Here is an 8,669-nt window from a genome sequence, read left to right as displayed (position 1 = left end):
TTTAAAGAATTTCATTCGAAGTGCAAAGTTACATAAAAGTTCCAAAGTACACATTAAAAATTTCATGGGCTTAAAAGATTTAGAAAGGAACACAACTAATGCCGAATCCCTCCAAGAAAGTGCTAGTTTAAACAAAATTTTGACTTGTAAAACATTGTTGATTAAATGTGTTATGGGTGTTAATATTATTATTATTATTACTATTATTAGGACCCACTACTGACTGGGAAATGAACGGTATTCAAGCAAGACTTCTATCATTACTAACTACTAAGACCAAGCAATATGCATTAATCACATTAATTTAATTAATTTTATTATTGATAATATTATTGTCAAACTTCTATCATCGCCTCACCACATCAGACAGTCACGAGCCGCCACTGAGTAATTGACTCTACAATGGACATGTTTTTGAATTGTGAAGTTTATTCCGTCTTTGAAAATAGAACTGTCACAAAGTTACAAAATAAAGGATGTGGATTCTAATACAAAAATACAAAATACTGTCACTATTGTAACAAAGATATTTAATTTCAGAAGAAGTTTGTTACCAGGGAGATGCCGACACATGTCTTATTATTATTAAATAGTCTGACCTCCAAACAATGTTTTTCCGATTTTTATACGTTTTTAATCTCTTGACTGAAATCACTTACAGTCTCAGTCTCTAATATGGTAGTTTATTCCCTTGATACATAAATAACTATTATATTAATGGCGCATACTTGACGATTTATCTGTGATTGAAGTTAAGCTAGAAGCCATGTTATGTTATAAAATATCACTTCAGGTATTAATGCTTATGCTTTATAAATTTAAATACATGTAGTAGTTTGTAATTTTAACATTTTTGTTAAACATATATTTTCCTATATAAAATTAAAATTATTGAAATATGTGTAAAAATGAACGTAAAGGTATAACTCATACTTGTACAGAGAATTGCATGCGGAATTTCTTTGTAAATATGTAGGTATTTTCATTTTTATTATTACATTACACATAGTGTAGTTCCTACATTTATGCAACCGAGATGTTACTTTTGTTGTTGTTTTCAATTATAGTTACTATAGTATTTTAATATTGTTTTGTTTGAATCTTCAGATTGTTTGTGTTTTTAATAAGTAATATCTGGTTGACCGAGTTTCACTCGGCTCGTTTGGTAGTATTAGATCAGATTAGGACAGATAAATATGCGTATAGTATGCATTTTGAAGTACACGCGCTACTTACAAATACACATTAAAAAAGAAATTCCATAAGCAGTCTTTGTTTTAAACACTGATAAGTGACATGTAGAGATTAAAGAACAGAAAACTGGAATTATTGTTTGACATCTCATTTGTTACCCAAGTTTTCTCTATGTCGTTTTTTTTTCCTAGTTCTCTCTCTCGACTCTAGAAAAAGGTCACAACCACATTCTTACTGCCAGAAGAGTTTCGCCTCTGGTGTGGTTAACATACTGAGTTACCGTGCTCTTTTGTGTTATTCCTAATTTCTCAATCTCAACCGTGCTCCCGAAGATGCCATTTACGAAAGTGTGCGAAACGTTGAGCCCAAAAACTCAAATAACACGGTCCCATCCCCGAAAACGATCACATGTTGACACTGACCGTGGAACCTCTGAAATGAATGCTTGACAAAATAATCTCAATTCAACACACTTTCGTGTGCCTTTTATCCGCTCACTGTTTAGTTTTTGGTAAATTTTCTCACCTCAGGAGGTGAATTTCAACGTCCTCTATACAGTGGAGTATGTTTCGGTACGTACAATTGAAGATAAAAAGGTACGTCAAACGTACTGTCAGACTGTCACCCAAACTTCTCATATAAAACAATCTCGTGTTCGTGTAGTGTCATCTGATGTTGCCTAGCAACAAATATAATTCACTGCCTGAAAATTGCTGAAAATGCATGAAGCTGTAATTTTCAGAAGTTAAAACTATGATCAATCGATTTCTTAACCCAAAAAACCCCTAACCTGTAAATTTCATCGAAATCGTTAGAGCCGTTTTCGAGAAACCCATTACATATATATATATATATATATAAATATATATACAGGGTGCCGCATCCAAGTCTGGATATAGGGAATTAACATGCGAATTGGTTTTTATTTTATAATATCTCCCCAGATCACTTTAAAGCTATTATTGAGTGATGGCTTTGTGGAAGTCGAAGTGGGCTATCGGCCAGTATTTTTTTCAAATCGTTGCATCGCGCTCATTCACTGTAAAAAGGTTTTAAAAATCGTATTTTGAAATTCGCGCCCGATCCGAATTGTCGCGAAGTGTTCCGTCGTACTGTCGAAGTTCGGCGATCGCGTATTTTCATTATCCATGCAAAATTCAAATGTCAAAGTGAAATTAGAAATTATTCTCATCAGAAATCAACGAACAAGTCAAACTGAATTATTTTATCCAGTGTGATGATTATTGTAGGACAAATTAAACGGAATAAATGCACAAATTGATCCATTCATTCGTCATAGTGCGCGACCCCGTCAAACGAGCCATCTCGAACTACAATCAGACCGTATCCAAAAAGCCCAAGATGAAGACTTCAAGACTTCGAGCAGCTGGTCTTCCTCAAAACCCCATCAAAGCCCATCGGAAGCATTGCGACATTTTCTGGGAGCCCTCAACCTAGGAATGTACTCGGGCTGCCTCACTCAGTAATCACTGAACGACTCAAATTGAATTATTTTATCCAATATGACGATTATTGTAGGTCAATTTAAACGAAATAAATGCACAAACTGCACAAAATATTTTTATTAGGTTATGTTGCTGGTGCTGATCGAGTCTTTATTACTAAAATCTCATTAAAATGCCATGTTCTACTGCGATTAGATGAAAAAGCGAGGGCCCGCTTTTCTTATTGTGTGATGATAAGATTTACCATCAAAATAGCTGGCGCTTTTGAAGAGGACCTTTTAATGAACCATTTAGATAACTACAAATAACAAAACTTAACAATTGTTGATGAATGAAGTAATGAAATATTGTACGAATCTGGAGAAGTATTGCACTATTTTCAAGAATTGCTCAAAAAGACTGCTCTCAGCAGCTGTACAGTAAGTAAGCCAATCTTCAAAACTCCTACGCGTGTTGATCAGCATTTTAGTTGAAATCTGAAGACAATATTGCTGGATTGCTTGTTTCAGCGCTTCTCTGTTTGTATAGCTTGTCTGAATGCAGATGGTCGTGAAGAAATCTCCAAAGAAAAAATTCTCAGGGGTTTATATCCGGCGATTGCACAGGCCAATGGGGCGGTGCAAACTTTCCATTCCAACATTGCGGAAAAATACTGGTTCAAATAAACAACATTTATGCGAACTGTATGGCTGGAGATTTGGTCCTGGATGTAAAAGACCTGCCGCAGATGCCGCACCCTTCGAGTCCCAGGAAGTATTTGCTGAGCTAGCATATTATCCTACTTCTGAGCATTCAATCCGGATTCGATGAAAAAAGGTGCAATGACATGATGTCCTAGAAGCCCCAGTCATACACTGACAATTGCACGCCATTGATAACGAAGGTCATGGACCACGTGAGGGTTGTGTAATGCTCAAATTTGATCGTTCTGACGATTATAACTTCCCTTAAGACCAAATGAACGTCAGTAAAACAAATTTTCCTCAAAAACTCTCCATCAGCCTAGATTCTCTCAAGCGTTCCTTCGTAAAACTCTATATGTGAGAAGTAGTCCCCAGGCTTCAATTTTTTGTCATGATGCTTTTTGAAATTCTTCTATCTCATCTGTTTAAGACCCCTAGAAAACGTCGTGCCCACCTGATTTTATGTAATTTTTATCACCTTTGAAAATAAATGTAACTTTATTTTGCGAAATATTATTTTTATTTTTGTTGTTGTGAACACAATAAACAAATAAAACAGTAATACAAAAGTTTCTGAATCTCAAAACACATTCGTAATAGAGAAAAATACTTTCAAATGTTGATGAGTCAATGTTCTACATTTCTCTCTCAAAAATTTCCTGTAATGAAGATGCTTCCTGGAGGCAAAAAATCCATCCCTGCTTAACGAATGTAAAATCAATTGACTTCCAATCTTTAGTGATTCCAAAAAAAAGGGTGAAATTTATCCAAATTACCTACTAATTAAATTAACTGTTGAAGAACATGCAGGCCCCCGCTTTTTCATCTAATCGCAGTAGAACATAGCATAACCTAATAAAATATTTTGTGCAGTTTGTGCATTTATTCCGTTTAAATTGACCTACAATAATCGTCATATTGGATAAAATAATTCAATTTGAGTCGTTCAGTGATTACTGAGTGAAGCAGCCCGAGTACATTCCTAGCTTGAGGGCTCCCAGAAAATGTCGCAATGCTGCCGATGGGCTTTGATGGGGTTTTGAGGAAGACCAGCTGCTCGAAGTATTGAAGTCTTCATCTTGGGCTTTTTGGATACGGTCTGATTGTAGTTCGAGATGGCTCGTTTGACGGGGTCGCGCACTATGACGAATGAATGGATCAATTTGTGCATTTATTCCGTTTAATTTATCCTACAATAATCATCACACTGGATAAAATAATTCAGTTTGACTTGTTCGTTGATTTCTGATGAGAATAATTTCTAATTTCACTTTGACATTTGAATTTTGCATGGATAATGAAAATACGCGATCGCCGAACTTCGACAGTACGACGGAACACTTCGCGACAATTCGGATCGGGCGCGAATTTCAAAATACGATTTTTAAAACCTTTTTACAGTGAATAAGCGCGATGCAACGATTTGAAAAAAATACTGGCCGATAGCCCTCTTCGACCTCCACAAAGCCATCACTCAATAATAGCTTTAAAGTGATCTGGGGAGATATTATAAAATAAAAACCAATTCGCATGTTAATTCCCTATATCCAGACTTGGATGCGGCACCCTGTATACAAACTTTGCTCGTTTAATAGTATTAGATTATGTATTCAACATGTGCTTATACATATTTATATACACTGCCCCGCAAAATTAACGCAAAATTTTAAGATTTTATTTTGCACAAGTGGAAATCGTACGTATGAACTGGCCTGCACGAAGTCTGGACATTTATGGGACATAGTGCGAAAAAGAATGAAAGCATTACAGCACCCTCCTACTATCCTCCCAGAGCTAACACTTAGATTGACGCAAGAGTGGCAAGAAATTGATCAAGAAGAAGTTAGAAATTTGATTAACAGCATCCGAGCTGTTATCAATGCTCGAGGAGGCAATATACGTTATTAAGTCTTAACTGACCGACGTTTATAGCAATATCAAATAAGATGTTATTTTTTGGTTTTTTGCAATTTCGTTCCAAATCATTATTAGTTTGTTACGAAGTAGGGACCAAAGTGGAAAAAATAATAAGATTATCTAAAAAAATTAAATTTTAAAATTTTGGGTTAATTTTGCTGGCCAGTGTATAATAGTATATTATTAACTAAGGTTGTGAAGACAGACATTCTAGACCGAGCGCAAATTAGAACCTGAGACGCGCAGCGTCGAGGGCTCTAAAGCGCGAGGTCTAGAATTGGCTTCACAAACGTGGTTAATATACTATTTTTTCCACTAGTAGCCCATTTGAGGTTTGCGAATTTTCAAAATGTTTTTTCTGAAGTGCATCAATAAAAACATGTACTCACGTCATTTTAGTAAGCTTTGCAATTTTATTATTTTTTGACAATCCAGAAATGGTCCAGAACTTTTGTTTTAATTTCCTCCATATTTCCCGTTTTTAATAAATTTTTGTGTGAAAAATGTTGTAAAGTGAACCATCAAGTACCCCTCCTCATTCCGTCGTACTTACGCGACCGCGACAAATTTGGCTGAAAAAGATATGGACCTCGTGTCGTTAAAGCGACACGGGGAATGGAAATCCTCCAGCGTAGCAGAAGGATACAACGACGGCTCGATCTTCTATAAAAAAAAATCGCCGAAATAGTCCAAAGCTCATCTACGACAAAGTGACGACAAATCAAGTCAAACCAAATCGGAACCATGAGTCAGTTTCACTCCCGCAAACTTCATTTTCACTCCCATCAACTTCATCAATTTAGTTTCACCAATTTATCCTCAATTACACCGAGAATAATCAATTCAGGGTTTGGAAATCATTCCAGGGCATAATTTAAAAGCAAATTTTTCAAAATGATAGTTTTCAGGTTATGTCTCATTTTTTCTGACAGTTGTTGACAGTTGTCACATTCGGTGGCCAACTTCACGTTTACATTATTGACCAAGGTTCACAATTTTCCAAATTACAGACCTCTAGACAAGTCGACAATTAGCCATTGTAATGCTACTAGTGGAAAAAGGATTATTTGAAAACATAAATAAAGCATGTGCTTCAAACAGATCAAGGGTATTATTATTTTCCACAAACCAGCCAAACAGAAAAAGTTTGGCTGCGTGGCTTACCCAGAACAGTTTCCGGTTAGAAAAGTATCAACGGATACGATTTTCAATCAAAGACTTGGAAACTTAAGAAAAATTTGGCTACCTCTTAAAAGTTTGAAAAAGAACAAATACGGACAGGAGCGATAAATGAAGCACCGGTTTTGGAATTATTGTGAGTCAAAGGGGTTCAGGTCAGTTCAGGATTGCAGGTATAGTATACACGGCTTGCACGTATTCAGTCTGGATAGTGTTTGGTTGGTAATGTGATTTAAAATTTTGCACACAAAACTCATATTGCAACCCAATTAGTAATTTGACTGAGGTTATGTTGGTTAGTACTACCCTGTGCTACTCTCGGCGTTGCTCACAAAACACTCCCATACGGCCTGATTAATTTATTAGTGGAAGAATTAATTGGCTGGGACGGTACTTTGGAAAAATAAATAAAGATAGCGTAACGAGTCATGAGTATTTAGGAAATTGAAAATAAGTGACCTTACAAATTAAACTACATAGAAACCAGTTTACACATTATAATGAACAAATACAGAAAATCGGCGGTCTGCTTTTTCATGTAACATTGATATTACGCTAGAAAAACTTTAAACCAAACAAATTTCAGTCCTATCATGTCATTAGTCCGACAAACTGCAACCCACAGGTCATAACATAAAAATTTTATTCACCACATTTACGATTTGGTTTTTTTCGGATGAAGCAAAATTTTCAAATAATAGTGGAGTTAACAACCATAACAGCCAAGAAAACCCACTCTGGATTAGAAAAGAACATTTTCAAACAATTTACTTTCACGAACGTTAGATGCAAGCCGCGCGACCCTCGAGAACCAAATTATTGGTCTTTACTTTCTTTGACACAATTTGAACGGGAATTTTTATTTAAATTAAAGGTAAGACTTGTAATTTAATACTTATATGTTTTTGTTTCCATTCTTACCACATGGTTAAGTGGTAAAAATTACCACCTAGTACAGTCGGTGACGTACAGATATCATATGCGACACGCGCTGGTGATTGAATTATGTATATTTTTTAAATATCTACTTATATGTACTACTACTCTATAAGGTTATAATTTGCTACATGTGAATAGGCAGAATTTAAGTATATGGTTATGGTAATGTTGCAACCTTTGTTACATACATAGATAGAACCTGTCCTCTGCCTTGGTGTAAATGTTATCATCATTATCGTCATTATTAATGCGGCCTGCTAACTAGTTGTAGCCCGACCATGCGTAAAAGATTTCCCACAGATTAAAGATGTTATATTGGTTTTGCCGCTCCTCGTACTGATGTAGAAACATATTATTTGGTAACCCTATAACCCCGTTGGAGGAAGTAAATATTGTAACCCACTGGACAATTCCCTGAGCTTCATTTTATTTCTTACTGTATTAGTCGATCACTTATCTTCACCTAGGACCATTCGTTTTGTATAAATAATTTCCCATCGTATGCAAATTATTATCAGTTAGTTACTAAGGTTAATAGGCATATATTATGATTTTTCCATGTATTCAAAACTATGGTGTAAGATATCTGGATTTCAACCTAGAGTGATTTTCATAGGTGTATGAATAAAAAAAAGTATCAAATTAATGTGCCAAGTAAACTACGAATGCCGATATTAAATTTTACATTCTTATTATAGCGTGACCCCAGTGATGCAAACAACAATTGCCGTTATAACGATACAAAACTTTCTCCATCCATACATTTACAATTTTTTTTGCAGGAAAATACAGGGTAAACATAAGTTACGCATGTTCAATTCATTTGTCGTATTCTCATTACTAAGTTATTTATCAGATACTCTTATTAGGATAATGCACAAACAAATAGGTACCGAGGTAATCATCGTGAAGATACTTATATCTCCGTTTTTTTTCTTGTATAAATCTAACAAAAAGCTTGGACGGAATGGCAATTGTTACCTGTTTTATAATAATTATTATTACTTTTCAAAACTGCAGACGGTACTGCTCTCATGTTATTATATTTCTTGATTTGATATCCTTTTTTTGTACTAAAGTTCTTGTCTCTTAATTCGTTCATAATCGGAAGTTATCGTACCTTATCTATTACTATAGCAATGCTATTGCAGACTTATTATTTCATAAAAGTTGACGACATAAAGAATTATTTTATTTAAAGTGAAATTATCATCAGTGTTTGTAGTTATAAGAACATGCGTCTACAAAATTATCGTTTTCTATTCATATTTGTTTATGATAATATAGACTT

At 35.0% G+C, this 8,669-nt stretch overlaps 1 long non-coding RNA gene across 1 annotated transcript; it reads right to left on the bottom strand.

Annotated features, from left to right (window-relative positions):
* Nucleotides 1-3,964: 3,964 nt before the first annotated feature.
* Nucleotides 3,965-4,760, bottom strand: LOC135146525 (uncharacterized). The gene is made up of 3 exons (XR_010283856.1): nt 4,538-4,760; nt 4,301-4,483; nt 3,965-4,244 (listed from the first exon to the last, which is right to left on the bottom strand). It is a non-coding gene; the product is annotated as an uncharacterized LOC135146525 (long non-coding RNA).
* Nucleotides 4,761-8,669: the final 3,909 nt, after the last annotated feature.

The sequence above is a fragment of the Zophobas morio genome, unplaced genomic scaffold (assembly GCF_036711695.1).
Source record: "Zophobas morio isolate AGI-343-1 ecotype UQ-CSIRO unplaced genomic scaffold, CSIRO_AGI_Zmor_V1 ptg000005l, whole genome shotgun sequence".
NCBI lineage: Eukaryota > Metazoa > Arthropoda > Insecta > Coleoptera > Tenebrionidae > Zophobas > Zophobas morio.
The sequence above is the reverse complement of the archived record's forward strand: the minus strand, read 5'-3'. Positions and strand labels throughout refer to the sequence as shown.